Source organism: Triticum urartu, chromosome 7 (genome assembly GCF_003073215.2).
Source record: "Triticum urartu cultivar G1812 chromosome 7, Tu2.1, whole genome shotgun sequence".
NCBI classification, from domain to species: Eukaryota; Viridiplantae; Streptophyta; class Magnoliopsida; order Poales; family Poaceae; genus Triticum; species Triticum urartu.
This window is the reverse complement of record NC_053028.1, coordinates 571725570-571741221: the sequence shown is the minus strand read 5'-3', so window position 1 is coordinate 571741221 and position 15652 is coordinate 571725570.

Here is a 15652-nt window from a genome sequence, read left to right as displayed (position 1 = left end):
CCAAGTCGTGAAAGCTACAACTACTAGAAGTACTCCACATGGGTTGTCCTCTAGCCGCGGGTTCCATATGGAAGCAAGTCCATTTGTTCGAATTGCAAGAAGGAACTCAAAGATTAGTGACCAAATTATAAGATAGAAATAACCCCCCCCCCCCCCCCCCCCCCCCCCCCCCCAACCGGATCTGGAAGCATGTGCTCGTTGCGGCTGCCCTGGATGTCTTGTGGTGGTACGGATGCTAACCGAGCTTTGCGCTTTGGCGCTGATGGCGATGACATCTATGGATGTCGTTCTTCTTTTGAGGACGTCGTTGTGGTTCTTCTCTTTGTGTCAGGGTTTCGGGCGAAAATCTTTATTCATCTTGGAATCAACAGTGGTGACGTCCGGCTCCTGAGAGTAGCGTTGTGGAGCTTAGATGTTCTAGACACGATGTATTCTGGCTTGCCTGTGTTATTTCCCGGCAACATAATTTTATGCTAGTCCATCATTCCGGGATCTGCTTTGTTAGAGGGACTCCTTACTACCTTGTATCGTTTTGTCATGTACCCATGAAAACTGCACACGCCTCACATTTAAGTTTTTTTTTGAAGCATATAAAAAGGTCGAACAATATTATTTTGTTTTGTTACGAATATGGACCTTAGGTGTAAAGTTTTGTGAAGAAATGACCTTTGTGGTCACCTTTGTGGTCTTGTGTGTGGAAAACACATCCGTTCTATATAAAAGTTACTATTCAAGTTTTAATTGTTGGAGATATGCCATAGAGGCAATCATGTATGATGATATTTTCTATGTGTTTATGAATAAAGATAGTCCGTGGACATTATCAATTATGTGTGTCAGCAAGTACGTGACTTGTTTGTGGGACTATGCATTGTATGATGACTGTCCTAAAAGGTCCCTGATTGAAAGGGCTGTGTGGACGCGCAGCCGATTAGATTAGCATATGACACGGTCGATGGCTTGGTCTCACTAGCCATGAAGCATTAGATGCTAACCGGATAATATGGACTCGGAAGGATCTGGTCGGATTCGACGTAGTCGGATCCGAATTGAGATAAAATCCAAGTCGGCCAGACCCAACTATGAGACGCAGCAATATGTCATCTGTGAGTCTCTAGTACAACATACGTTCTATGTCCCAAGACCTGAGCTGGCGCATGTACTCGGGATGGTGACAGACTTGCTTTGGGCCAACCAAACGCTACTCCGTGACTGGGTAGTTACAAAGGTAGGTTTTGGGCTTGTCCCGACCCATGATGCGAGACATGGTCGAGCAAGATGGGATTTGCCCCTCCGATCAGGAGAGAGATACTTTGGGCCCCTCGTGTGATCCGACCAAGATAGGCATGGCCATGCGACAAGGATTATGAGATAATCTGGTTTGTGGTCGGCATCACTGGAACGAGAAAGAGGTCGGGCTAGCACAAGGATGACAGACTTGCCTTGAGCCCGACAACATATATCGTGTGGCAAAAGGAATGGAAGTATGATGCACACGTTCACCTAACCAACTTCATAGTCTGCTTGGTGTTCGGCATGCCTTGCTAGGGGCCGCTACCAACCGTGCAGTTCGACGGTGATCCGAACTGCGACCAAGCCAGCTTTAACCTAAGGGGTCGCGCGCTTAAGGGAAGGAACCTACAAGGTCGGATCCGAGGACACTGGTCGGATGTGATCCGAGCTGTGTTCAGATTCTGGCTGAGTAGACTTATGGGCTTTAGGGTCCGTGCGAGGCCCAAGTGTTGAGCCCTCGACAGACGCCTATATAAAGTGGGGGTGCGGCACACTCATGCGGTTGATCGCTTCGGCGCTGTCACTAGGGTTTGCATGTGTTGCGAATAGACACCTCCTCTCGCCGTCGGTTGTGTGATCGGACCTAGCAGTCCGCCGCACTACGTTTCTCGTGCACGCGCGGATACCGTTAGAGGCGGTGCACTTGCGCCGCTCCGGCGAACCTGTACGTGGGAACCGATGACCGGCTGTTCGAGGGAGATCGGACGAGGAGGAGACGATCCACGCAGACGTGCTACCCCAACTCTTCTTCCGCTGCACGGCACTGCGTGTCTAGTGGTAACAATCTGTGATCTATTCCCGTAGCATGTTTCTAGTTGTTCTGCGTGTAGGAACATTTTAATTTGCAATCAACACACCCTACCATAGAACCCAACATTAATTAGTTGCAAATTTGTTTTTTCACTCATAAGAACACGGAAGTCGTTTCTTCGGGAAACTTCATACGCTAGTAGAACACTCGACCATGTTCGTCCCAAATACTTTCAGAATTGTTTGATTATTAAAAAGCTTTAAAATTAAATTGTTAGCAGACACACTTATTAGAACCATGTCCCAATATACGAGTCCAAAAATAAAGTGTTAGCATCACAACGTGATTCTAAGTGCACCTGCTAAAACACTTTATTTTTTGCCTCGTATTTTTAGCATATTTTTGAACTTGTGTGTGGAAACGTAAAAAAAAACTCTTTCACTGTGCACCCAGGTGGGAGGCTTGGAAGGAGAGTTTTTTTTTTTCAAAATGATCCAGATTTATTATCAAAGTTCACCGAAAGTACAAAAGCACCTCAGACATAATAAAAATTATTTTAAGATTCCGAAACCATCGAACAACTACTACCGCTGCCAGAACGAGCCGCCGACGCGCCATTTAGAAGGTCCTTTGAGTGTGCGGGAGACCACCTTGGTTTAATATGAGATGTGTGTGTGTGTGTGTGTGTGTGTGTGTGTTATACTCTAAGCCTATCTCTGATTTGTTCTTCTTTTATGTTTGTGTTTGTAGCTGTTTTTTTTGTCAGCTTCACTAATTTTACTTGGGTAATACTCAGCTATTTACATTGAACGATAGAGATTTTGTCCTTACTTAAGAAAACATTCTTTTATTTTATTTTACCTGTCTTTACTATATATCCTATAATGGACATTTTTTAATATGAAATTCTTATAAACATCGTATAATGCAGGGTCGGAGGCCCATAAATACGCAAACTTTCAAACTTGAACTAAAAATCATTTAGGTGGTAAAAAATATATATCAAATTAACTATGAATAGGAGCAAACTGTAAACACTACTACTCATTGTTGGATTTATTTTATTTTACATACCTGCAAAATGAATAAGAGTTGGAACTTTAAATCTTGCATGTTTCTAGAAGATCGCACTCCTCACATATTGTAATTTCTATTGATAATTTTTGTAAAGTTGTGAACATGATTTCGGTGAAGTTTTCATCACAATGAGAGTTCGTGAAGCACATTTTACCCCACTGCTTAATAAGATCTGATAGAAAGAACAACGACGAATTGGCTGACCCATATACAATGCAAGTCGCCACAAATTAGACTAACCAAGCATGGCATGAACAACACCTAGTGAGGTGGAGTGGCACAATAATGGAGCATGCAGACTGTACAATATTAGTGGCTTTATGTAGTCGCACACTGGGTAACAATTCATTGTAATATTGAGTTGGTTAAATTTCGTAGCATGTGTGGTTCCTCGATATGCCTCCATTGACTCCATATATTTTCCATGTAATGAGAGGGATCCTACGAAGGTATGATGCCATTGAAGACTTCCACAAGTTAGAGTGAACAAGTCCATGAGAGTATATCTTATAAAAGGTGCAATCCCTTGAGAAATATTATCAACTAGCCTACAAAAACGTCTTTAATATTTTGAGACGGAGACATTAAGTACTCAACCATGCAAAACCAAAACACTAGGGGCAGTACTCTAACATAACCATGCTTTCTAGACGTCTATCTTTTTTTAGTGGGGGAGATGGGGACCACCAAGTATGGAACAACTCATCATTGATACCACTGCTTGTTGTTTGAACATTTTGACATGAAAGTTGACAACACTTCTGCTTCGGCACAACCCTTCTAAACACATTAATGAAGGATATCTCTCCATATCCCTTCACAATAGAGTCTGTGTACATACAAAAATTATCAATACTAGTTGAATGCCCGTGCGTTGCCACGGACAACAAACTTATACATTGAGATATTAATCAAAATATCATTGCAATATTGAGATAAATGGATGATCCATTGCAATTCTTCTCGTGTTGGGAACCCCCAGTTCTCCTGGGTCGCTCTTGCGGCTCACCACCCCGGGGGCCGGGAGAGGGGGGTTGGCGTCACCGCCATCCCAACCAACCCCTCCTCTCTCCTCTCCCTCACCTCTGCTATTGGCGTCCTTCGGCCGGCCCACAGTGGCGGCGGGGCACCCCCTCCCATCTATTTATCTCCTTCCCTGCTCCCTGAGCATGCTCCATCTCTCTCAATCGTCAACGCATAGCAGATCTCACGCCTTAGGATCCCCCATCCCGGCCAGCCGTGTGGTTGATGCAGGCTGTTGTCGCTAGGTACTGGTGGTGCAGCTCCTCGCACGTGGCCGACAGGCGTGTATGGCGTCCCCAGCTGCCGATGGAAGCTAGAACCACTAGATCCAACGTGCTCCTGATGTGACCCAGTGGCTTCCTTGTGCATGAACCTCCCTTCATTGGTAGCCCTTGTGGTTGCTTCTCTGGGCGCCCGACAGACGAGATCTAGGGTTTATCACAGTGTGGGTGCAAATTGCAAGCTCTGGGGTGCAGTGGGTGATGAAGTTGCACCGGTGCCGCAACAGGGTGATCGGCTCAGTGCTTGAGGTCCACCACCATGTGGATGGTGGGTGATGGCCTGCTCGTTCGGCAGAGCGGCAGCTCCGGACGGTGGGATGGCGTGACACAATATTGGCGGGTGTCGCTGCGCAGGTGCTCATGTGTTCTCTTGGCTTTTTCGCAATGAGGTGGATCAATCGGGAGGCATCCATCGTGCAAGTGTTAGCTTTGGTGCACCTCTCCTATTATAGGCGTTGTCTACACCATTCTTTGGCCGACCGTAGCTGATGGACATGGATGATGGGGATCATATCCGGATACAAAGCTCTACCCAACTATGTTTGTGTCGGTGATAGCGACACTATCGTGTGTCGTTTCCCTCCTTGGAGGTGTCGTCATTGGTGGCCTCCATACACCATGGGCTCTGGGTGTAAACCCTTGGTCTAGCATGTTCCAAACTAGGTGGTCGCGGTGTTGTGACGTCGTTTCCTCCTTGGAGGCTCCATCGCATCAGCAAGGTCTGAGTTGTGGATGGCAGCGTCTTCTCGTCATGTGACGGTTCCATGCTTTGACGGTGGTACTCTCTAGAGGAGCCAAGTTCGGTGAGATGGTTGTGCTTGAAGGCCTCCCTTTTCCGCGCTAGTTTCCATCTGCGCTCTAGGGTGGTGATCATTTTTCTTTGTTCGACTGTGTGACACCCTTCGTGCCGGGGCGAGGAACTGGGGTTTCCTTTATGGCAATGGAACGGGATGAGGCAGTTCTGTCGGACAATCAGGTGATGTCATTGGCATAGCTTCCTTTGACAACCGGTCTCCTTCTCGAGTTGGTTTCCTATGCAGTGTTGGTCCTTCAATCACTTTGTTGCTACTCCTAGGTACCCCTATATGTTGTCTTGGTTTTTTTAGCTTTGTTGATGCTCCTAGGCACCCTATATCTTGCCATTTTTTTTCCTTTTATTTTGCAATGTTGCGTTAAGCTGTACCATTGGTTGTAAGAGCTTCATTAATTTAAAGCCGGGCGCCAGCCTCTTTTCCAAAATAATGTTGAGATAAATATCGTCTTACACTTGCTTCTAATAAAAATACAAATAAGATGTACATTTCTTGACAATCTACTTGTCTATTACACAATGGCTTACAATATTGTTATTGAACAATTCGCCAATCCGAGCATAATACCAAAACAATATCGACCATGCATTTTGTTTTCCCTGCCCGAACTCAAAGGAGACCAAGGCACTTCTTCTCCTTTCAGTTTCTCGGTTATCTTTCAGTTTTGGATTCGTCTCACTTGTCAAACCAGTGCTCTCAGATTCCTCCAGGGCAAACAGAAAGATCAAGGCAAAAGATTGCAACGATAATTAGATGAATTGTCCATATTTTTACTATTATTGAGTGCAACAATACAAATTTTCACAATTCACAGGAACATCCAGCTGCCTATGCTAAACATGTGTGGGATAGTATCAGTTTTAATACAAAAAATGGCCTGGTTTTAATACAGAAATGTGTGCATAAAAACATGAGTAAATTTCTTGTGATTAGGTATTCCTACTTGTATCACAATATTCACGTATGCTAGCATGCTTCCTCACATTTGATTTTAGCATGGAGGAAAATAATTTATTGACTCAACAAGCTGCTTCCTTCAAGACACTACTCATGTTTTTTCTTTATTGAAAAATAGAAGAAAGACATCATTCCAGCAACAAGTAGTCAGTGCCAGTACCCAGCATGGAGTACCTCACACCATGACATCACCAGATAGAATAGCCAGCATGGAACATTCCATTATACTCCCTCCATTCCTAAATACAAGCCTTTTTAGATATTCCAATATGGACTATATAAGGAGCAAAATGAGTGAATCTACACGCCAAAATATGTCTATATACATCCGCATGTAGTCCATATTCAAATCTTTAAAAGGGCTTATATTTAGAAATGGAGGAAGTAGTACGTGAAGTCCCAGGAGATTGAGAAACATTTCCTTCGGTAGCGTTTAGTCCCCATGATTTGCTAGAGCCATGAAGTTGCATTCGTTGATTCAGAACTTCAAAAGGCACATAGATAAAAGATGCAAGTGTATCTCCTGGAATGAGCCTGAAAAAGCTTATGTGGTGTCAAGGAAGCAACACATTATTCCAATGAAAAGGCAAATTGTATCAGTACATCATTACATGAGTGACAAAACAAGAAGACCAGAGAAGTCTGAATATGCAAAGACCCCGTGCATTGTGTGGCACTAAAAATGAGAGAGGATAAGTTATTCAGAACTCCATGTAGTCAGCATGTATAAAATTCTGTTCTGTCTCTAAATCATAGCAACATGCTGAGAACAATTCTAAAATGTTAGGCTAATACATCAATCTTTGTATTTATTGGGACTCTTAGTATCTACAGATAGTTCCTGCTTATTTTATGTTCCATTTTTACTATCATACAAATGTATTTATAGGTGGGAACAATCATTTATCTATTCTTTGATAAGTGTAACACAAATACCACAACACCAATTCTTTAAAAGCACGATAATGGCATTTTGGTTTATTTTAGTAAGAAGAACATGTGTTGAAACTGTAAAAAAATCTAGGAAATTATGAAATTGCAGTATAAGATTAGGTAACCTCAGACCATGTTTACTTTTACTGGATTCTAGAAGAATCGTAAAAGAAAATGAAACATTACATCATGGGAACAAACATGCCTCACGATAGGAATAGTGATAGAAGGAAATACTGACATGGGTAGATAAAAAATACAAGCTCACCTCCGACATGGTTTTAACACAGCATAATACAGAATCCTGTATAATCTTTTTCGCACCACGAGGAGAGAGACATCTTTCTCTCCACTCCTTCCCCTCCACCTTCATTCTTGTCGACATGTCTGAGCCCTCTTTTTAAAAATTTGAACTTCTACAAAATCTTGCACATTATAAACAAAACTATGTGTGAGGAAAATGTCTATGCTGAAATATACAAACTTCAGCCGTCAACATATAATAGCACAATCATTTTACTTTGGAAGAAAACCATATGCAAAGAACATGTCTATGAAAATGAACAAGTGTCCTAAAAGCCTGTTAAATGAGTCACCAGAGGTCTTATCAACACTGCATGACCTCTAACCTGCGTGGTTGCTTGGTTAAGATGTGATTGTTCCCTGCATTGAGGAAATAACTTTGCTATTTTGACGCCAACATAAGCAGAAGCATTGAAAGGAAAAACAAAAAGTGAGCGTTGAGATAGTTAACATGAGGAATATGATCTGCAAGTTTTGAGGGGCATCATTATTTTCCTTCTTCCATTAGCGGCAATGGTAGGTGGGTTAGTACCCGATTGTTGTGCCTCTGCGGCTCTGTGTGATAGCTCTTCTTCTAGAAAAGTACACTGTAGAATAGCTTTAGTTCCAGTTATATAGTAAAATTCTGAAGAAAATTTGATGAAGTAATATAGCATACATGTGCATAATTTGATCAGTCAAATGCAAGAACTTAGAAGTTCTGTTTTTAGCTATTCAGTCAGAGGGAACATTTATTAGATCACAATAGATATGCAGGTTTGAAAAATAATTGGCACTATAAGTCTCTCCCGCTACTCTGTTCTGTAATAGCAAGGAAAGAGCAGACATTACGGCCATGTGTGTCGGTGGTCAGGATTCATTACTGTATCACAGTAAATCACAAATTCAGTATTATTAGCACCATATGGACCGGATCCAGTGCCAACAAGATGCTAGAACAAACTTAACCACATCAAATTCGATAATGTTAGAGGAATGACTCCATATCTACCATACTGGGTGGTTTGACAATGACAACCAAAGACATTGCTGAAATTTGCTGAAAAAAACTCCTATCAATATCTGATGAACCTGTGGCAAGGTCCTTCACCAGAGACTTTAGGTGTGTCGTCATCTTCAGTGAGCATGTACTCCAGCTGGTCATGGACGGCGTACTTGGGCAGTTGGGCTCCCGTGCTATCGTTCACAGCCCAGCCGCCGTATGGTGAAATACCTAGAGGAAGATGTCGGCCGCCGGTGTCGGATATGCCAGCAGAGGCGTGCTAGGACATATTGTACTGGGCGCTGAATCACCAGAAATACCTAGAGGAAGATGTCGGCCGCCGGTGTCGGATATGCCAGCAGAGGCGTGCTAGGACATTATTGTACTGGGCGCTGAATCACCAGAACGTGGTCATGCCAAACACATGAATAACTATCGATCCAGAAGAGGAATCACATACTTGGAGAATAGCTCCCGTGGAGGCGGCCACCGCGATCGCCCCCCACATTCGCAGCACTGTCGACCTTGCCGCGCTCCTACCATTGTCGATGCCGACCAAGGGAAGAAGTTCTTCCCGACCCGACGTGCGCGCCCATGAGAGTGGACGTAGGCGATGGACGGCAACGCATCGCACTGCGGCGCGACGAGAAGGAAGGAAAGGCGGTGGGTTGGGAATGTGGCTCAGCTAGAGACGGGGGACGCGCCGCGATGGGAACAGCAGCCTGGGGACGGGAGGCGGATAGAAAGCAGGGGTGCGAGGGCGTGAGATCGGATTGGATTGGATGAGCTCGCATGTTGGGATGCCCGAGTTCATGGGTTCGTGGGTCGTAACCGCAGGGAGTTTTGTGGATCTTTCGTTGCTGTTTTTTTTTTGTGGGGCATCGTACGAGGGGAGGTAGCGATAGGAGGAGGAGGTCGAACGATCACGACGTTCGATCCTGAGATGTTGCCTGCACCGATAGGCAGCCTGTGTACGTACCGCACACACCCCCTCCGCCCTGAGCCGACCCATTTTACGCTTTTTCCTCATATGTAAAACCTTCAAAAATTGAATGCATGACGAGATTAGAACCCAGCATCTGCACACTAAGTACGACGACGTAACTAACTGGACTACTTTCTTGTTGTGCCTAGTTACCTTCTTTTTCCTTCTTCAAATATAATACTAACCAACGTGAGCATGTTTGGTTATAATTTTTTTTGTTTTTTGTTTGTCTGGTTTTTCTCCTGTTTTATTTTCCTCTTTCCTTTTCTTTTCTAAAATTTGTGAACTATTTTTAAATCGTGAACATTTTCTCAAATCTGTGAAATTTTCAAATTCCTGAACATTTTCTTAAATTTGTGAACTTTGTTTCTGTGATTTTTTTTTTCAAATCCACGACTCTTCTCAACTCTTATGATCTTTTTATCAAAGCCTGTGGTTTTTTTTATATTCGTGAATATTTTTTCGAAATGGATGAACTTTATTCATATCCATGCATGCTCGAGCCGGCCCAACAGGCGCCCGACAGGAGTGATGTCGTCTCCTAGTTGTGCCAAGGCCTAAGCGTTTTTTCTTTTATATCTTTTTGTTTTTGTTTTCCTTTTTGTTAATTCATTTTTTGAACTTTATTATTCTTTTTGAAACCTTTTCAAAAGTTTGAAATATTGTTTGGAATACCAATAAACTTTCACGTTTTTAAATATTATTTACAATTTAAAAAATGTTCTAGAATATCAAAAATATGTTCCTGTTTTTGAATGTTTTGTCTACAAAATAAAAAAGTTTATGCTTCATAAAAACTGATAAGTTTTAGAAAAATTACGTGGCATGCAATTTGTTTTCAACATCAATTCTTGGGAATTTGTTAACAATTATAGAAAAAGTGTTCAAGTTTCTAAAATTTTCATACATAATTTGAAATTCCAAAATTGTTGAAAAATTTCAAGAAATGGTTAGGACATAAGGAAATGTTAATGTTGATTGATAATGACGAAAATTGCAAATACTGGAAGCATTCAAATTAGGAAAAACTACATGCTCACGGATGCACCCGTTTGGTCTAGTCTAGCACACTCCTCTCAACGGGTGATTTTTTCGCTATGGATAAATGACCCCAACTTCTTGTAGCAGTATGGCATGGACATATGAGGCATCCATGTCAGGTTTGAACGACTTCCAACATTCTTTGCACATTGCAACATGTCTGGCCATTTATCAACCCTTTCTCACAGAGAAAACTCCATGAAATGCAAAACTTGTCAAAAATACAAACAACTTGATATGATGCCTTGAATTGGTCATACAAGATGATGGAAAACAATTGGGTCCATTTGACGGATGTCAAAAAACAATGTGCTTTCGAATGGACCTTTCAGGTCTATCCGAATACTCTCCTTTGAACATGGTCTATTTTTGGACATTCTTAAAATGACCCCAACTTTTGCAAGCAGGTGGGAATGCCCATGGTAGGCATCCATGCCTGGTTTGAACGACTTTCGACACCGTATGCAAGTTGTGACATGTCCGACCATTAATAGGCCTATTTAAAAACTCCAAAAAATGCAAAACTTGCTAAAAACCCAAACAACTTGGCATGGTGCTTTAAATTGGTTATACAAGGCCATGATAAAAAAACTGGGCCCATTTAAGGGATGTCAAGAAATAAGATGCTCCCAAACAGACCCTTTTGGCCTGCCGAGCACTCTCCGTTGAACATGTTATCTTTTTTGGAAATCTTAGGACTGGCCCGAACTTCTGCAAGGACGTGAGCATGCCCATATTAGGCATCCATGCTGGCTTTGAACGACTTCTGACATCGTATGCACGTTGCGACACGTCTGGCCATTTATCAGACTTTTTCCACCAAAATACTCCACAAAATGCAAAAAAATTCAAAAATCGAAACAATTTGGCATGATTCCTTGAATTGGTCAAGGCCATAGACAAAAATTGGGGCTATTTCAAGGATGTAGAGAAACAACATGCTCTTAGACGGAGCCTCCTGGCCCTACATGAACACCCTCCGTTCATGGTCTATTTTTGTACATCCTTGAAATGATCCAAACTTCTACAAAAGGTGGGCGTGCCCATTCTAGGCATCCATGTCAGGTTTGAACGATTTCCAACACCGTATGCAAGTAGTGACATGCTCGTCCATTTATTGGTCTTTTTTGAAAGAGAAAACTCTAGAATATGCAAAATTTGTTAAAAAGAAAATTGGTCATACAAGCCCATGGGAAAACAATTGAGGCCATTTCAAGGATATCAGGAAACAACGTGCTCTCAGATGGAGCGTTATGGCCTACCCGAACACCCTTCGTTGAACATGGTCTATTTTTTTTAACATCCTTCAAATGCCCCACCTTTTGCAAGCAGGTGGGCATGCCCATGGTAAGAATCCATGTCAGGTTTGAATGATTTCTGACATGACATGCAAGCTTTTGCAAGCAGGTGGGCATGCCCATGGTAAGAATCCATGTCAAGTTTGAATGATTTCTGACATGACATGCAAGTTGTGACATCTCCGACAATTTATCAACTTTTTTTACCAAGAAAATTCTAGAAAACACCAAAATTGTCGAAAATTAAAACAAATTGGCATGGTGCCATGAATTGATCATAAAATTCCATGGAAAAAATTGGGGCCATTTCAAGGATGTTGAGAAGCAATGTGCTCTAAGATGGAGCCCTCTGGCCTCTACCCGGACACTCTCCGTTGAACATGGTCTATTTTTGGACATTCTTAAAATGACCCTAACTTTTGAAAGCATGTGGGCATGCCCACGGTAGGTATTCCATGTTAGTTTTGAACGAACTCTGACACCGTTTGCGCATTGTGGCACGTCCGACCTTTTATCGGTATTTTTTCAATGGTAAAACTCTAGAAAATGTAAAACTTGTTACGATGGTGCCTTGTACTTGTCATACAAGGCCATGGAAAAAAATTGGGGCAATTTCAAGGATGTCGAGAAACAGTAACAAAGTCTTTTAGCCTACCCGAACATCCTCCTTTCAACATGGTCTATTTCTAGACACCTTTAAAATGACCCCAAATTTTGCAAGTAGGTGGGCATGACCATGGTAGGCATCCATGCCAGGTTTGAATGATTTCCGAGACCGTATGCAAGTTGCGACACGTCCGATCATTCATCGACCTTTTTTGACCGAGAAAACTCCAAAAAAATGCAAAAAATTCGAAAATCAAAGCAACTTGGTGTGGTGCCTTGAATTGGTCATACAAGGCTATGTAAAAAAATGGGTCCATTACAAGGATGTCGAGGAACAAAGTGCTCTCAAATGGAGCCTTCTTGCCTACTCTGACATCCTCCGTTGAATATGGCCTATTTTTGGCCATTCTTGAAATGACCCCAACTTTTGCAAGATGGGCATGCCCATGGTAGGTATCCATGTCAGGTTTGAACATTTTTCGACACCGTATGCAAGTTATGACACATCTAGCCATTTATCGCATTTTTTAATGAGAAAACTCCAGAAAATGCAAAATTTGTAGAAAATCAAAAGAACTTGGTGTGGTGCCCTCGATTAGTCATTCAAGTGAATGAAAAAAATTGAGGTGATTTGACGGATGTGGAGAAACAACATGCTCTCAAACTGAGCCTTCTCGCATACACGCACACCCTACATTGAAGATGGTGCTTTTTGGACATTTTTCAAATGACCCCAACTCTTGCCAGTAGGTGGGCATGCCCATGATAAACAACATGCCAGGTTTGAGGGGAAAACGTATTTAAAGTCATAATTTAAATAGGCACCTAAAGCTGTTATTTTAAGTTTTAACACAACTAATAAATACAAAGAGATAAAATCCTAATTTAAGTTTTTAAAAATCATTTAATATATATTTTCTGTAAAAAAGAACTTAGAATTGTAATTTTAAAAAGTTACTTAAAACTTTTGTTTCACTTTTTTATCAGGTTTCAAAAAGATCAAGAAAGTTCAAAAATGAGAAAAAATGAATTAACGAACAAAGAGAAGAAAAACAAAAAAAATAGAAAAGAAAAAACTCTAAGGCCTTGGCCCAACTAGACAAGGACATCGCTCCCTTCGGGTGCCTGCTTGGCTGGCCCAAGCACTAGCAGATTAGAAAAGAGTTCATCGGTTTTGAAAAAAAAGTTCAAGGATTTGAACATTTTCAAATATTTACAAAAAAAGTTGCAAAAAAGCAAGGTTTTGCCGGTTTTCGGAGCCTTCTAGGAGGTTCCTGAACCACATTTTTTTCTGATTCTTTTTTCTTTTTTGTGACCTTTTCCCTTTTTTTGTTTGTTGTTCCTATCTTGTCTAATTTTAAAAGTTTCAGAATTTCAAATTTTGTTCTGATTTTCAAAATAATACATATTTTCCAAATTTTGTTCATTTCTTCAAAAAAATATATGTTAAAAAATGTTTTTTTAATTTTACATATGTTTAGGAATCTAAAAGTTTTGTTTAGGTTTCATTTTTTTCATACTTATTAATAAATTTTCAAAATTCAAAAAATGTTTGTAAATTTGACTGAATGTTTGCGTTGGCAATTTTTTTAGAGTTTCGAAATATGTTCCTGTTTTCAAAAATCGTTCATAGATTCAAAAAATGTTGACTTCCCCAAATTTTGTTCAATTTTTTTTAAATGTCCATGTTTTCAAAATTTGTTCATGTATTCAAAAGAAGTTCACAAATTTGAAAACATTTCATAAAAATGGAAATAGTTTGTGGATTTGGAAAAACATAGATGCATCTGAAAAATAGTTCAGCGATTTTAGAAAACTTGTGAATTTAACAAAATGATCACGGATTTGGAAAAATGTTCATGGATTTGAAACAATACTCATGAATTTGAAAACTTCAAGAATTTAAGATAAGTTGATGATTTTTAAAAAAGTTTGTGAATTTAAGAAAGGATAAAGGAAACAAAAAAGAAAGATGAAGAGAAAAAGAAAATAAAAAAACGAAAAGAAGAAGAAAACCGGCCATGGAAGGCAGTGCGCTTTATCCCTAGAACAAGAAGAAGATGTAGTAATAAAGCACAACATGTGAGCTTCCCTGGTTGGTTACTGCGATTCAAATGAAATAGTGAGATTGGGTTTTTTGTAGGTTATAAAAAGAAAAAGAAGGAAAATAGGCCAAGCCCAGACGTAAAGGGGTTGTAATGTACGGCGTATACATTCTCATGGGCGACTCACCATACATACGAAAGTGGGTATGATTTGTCAAAGCTCCATATTGCTATTTATAAATTTAGTGAGGTGGGTTGTACAAAAATAGAGGGGCCATCCTCTCTGCTACTCCCACGAGTTTAGGAAAAAAAAAGTTGTTTCATACATCAAGAATCCTTAGAAAGTACTATTCATGAGTTTCAACGACAATAAGTTTATAGTGATAAACAAAACTATAACACTTTGCACCTATCTAGATATTCCGTACATTGATAGAGTCCTTAGAAAGTATTATCAATCATGAGTTTCAATGGCAACAAGTTTATAGCAATAAATTTTTTGAAAGAAAAACAACCTTTTTAGACAAATATATGCATTTCAAGTTTCTAATCTAAGTGTTTAAATCACTATCTATGGTCAAAGTCTGCAAAATTGGCTTAAAACATACATGTCACCATTTTGTAATCCGGAAATAGTATTCAAGTAGACGGAGCTAGGTACTACTCGGGCTACAATTATACCTGGCCATGGGAAGCCCGGCCCGGCCAGCCCGGCCCCAAAAAGCCTGACCCGGCCCGGCCCGACGCTGCTCCCGGACCGGGCTCGGGCCTAGATTTTGAGCTCGGTGGCCGGGCCGGGCCGGATCCGGGCCCGTCGTTTTTGCGCTTTTCTGAAGGTCGGGCCGGGCCAGCCCGAAGCCCGACGGGCTTTTACGTGTTCGGGCCGGGCTCGGGCCCAGAAAACAGGCCCGATGGCCGGGCCGGGCCGGGCCCGGGCCTGGGTTTTTTGCATCGGGCTTGGCTAGGCCCGGCCCGAAGCCCAGCCCGGCCCGAGGTATGGCCAGGTATAGCTACAATACTAGAATGCGACAAAAATGCATTGTTATGTAAGTATTTTTTTCCCATGGTTCACAAAAAGTGATTTCTTGAATATACCTCCACTCAATATTGTTAACATTGGTTATATCGTTTCAAATATTTGGATTGGACACCTGCATATCATTCATGTATATAGATTTATCTCAAAGTGTTTGTACAAATATAATATTGTTTGTATTATAAATATACATGTATAGAAATTAGTTTCCCTGGATATATCGATGGAT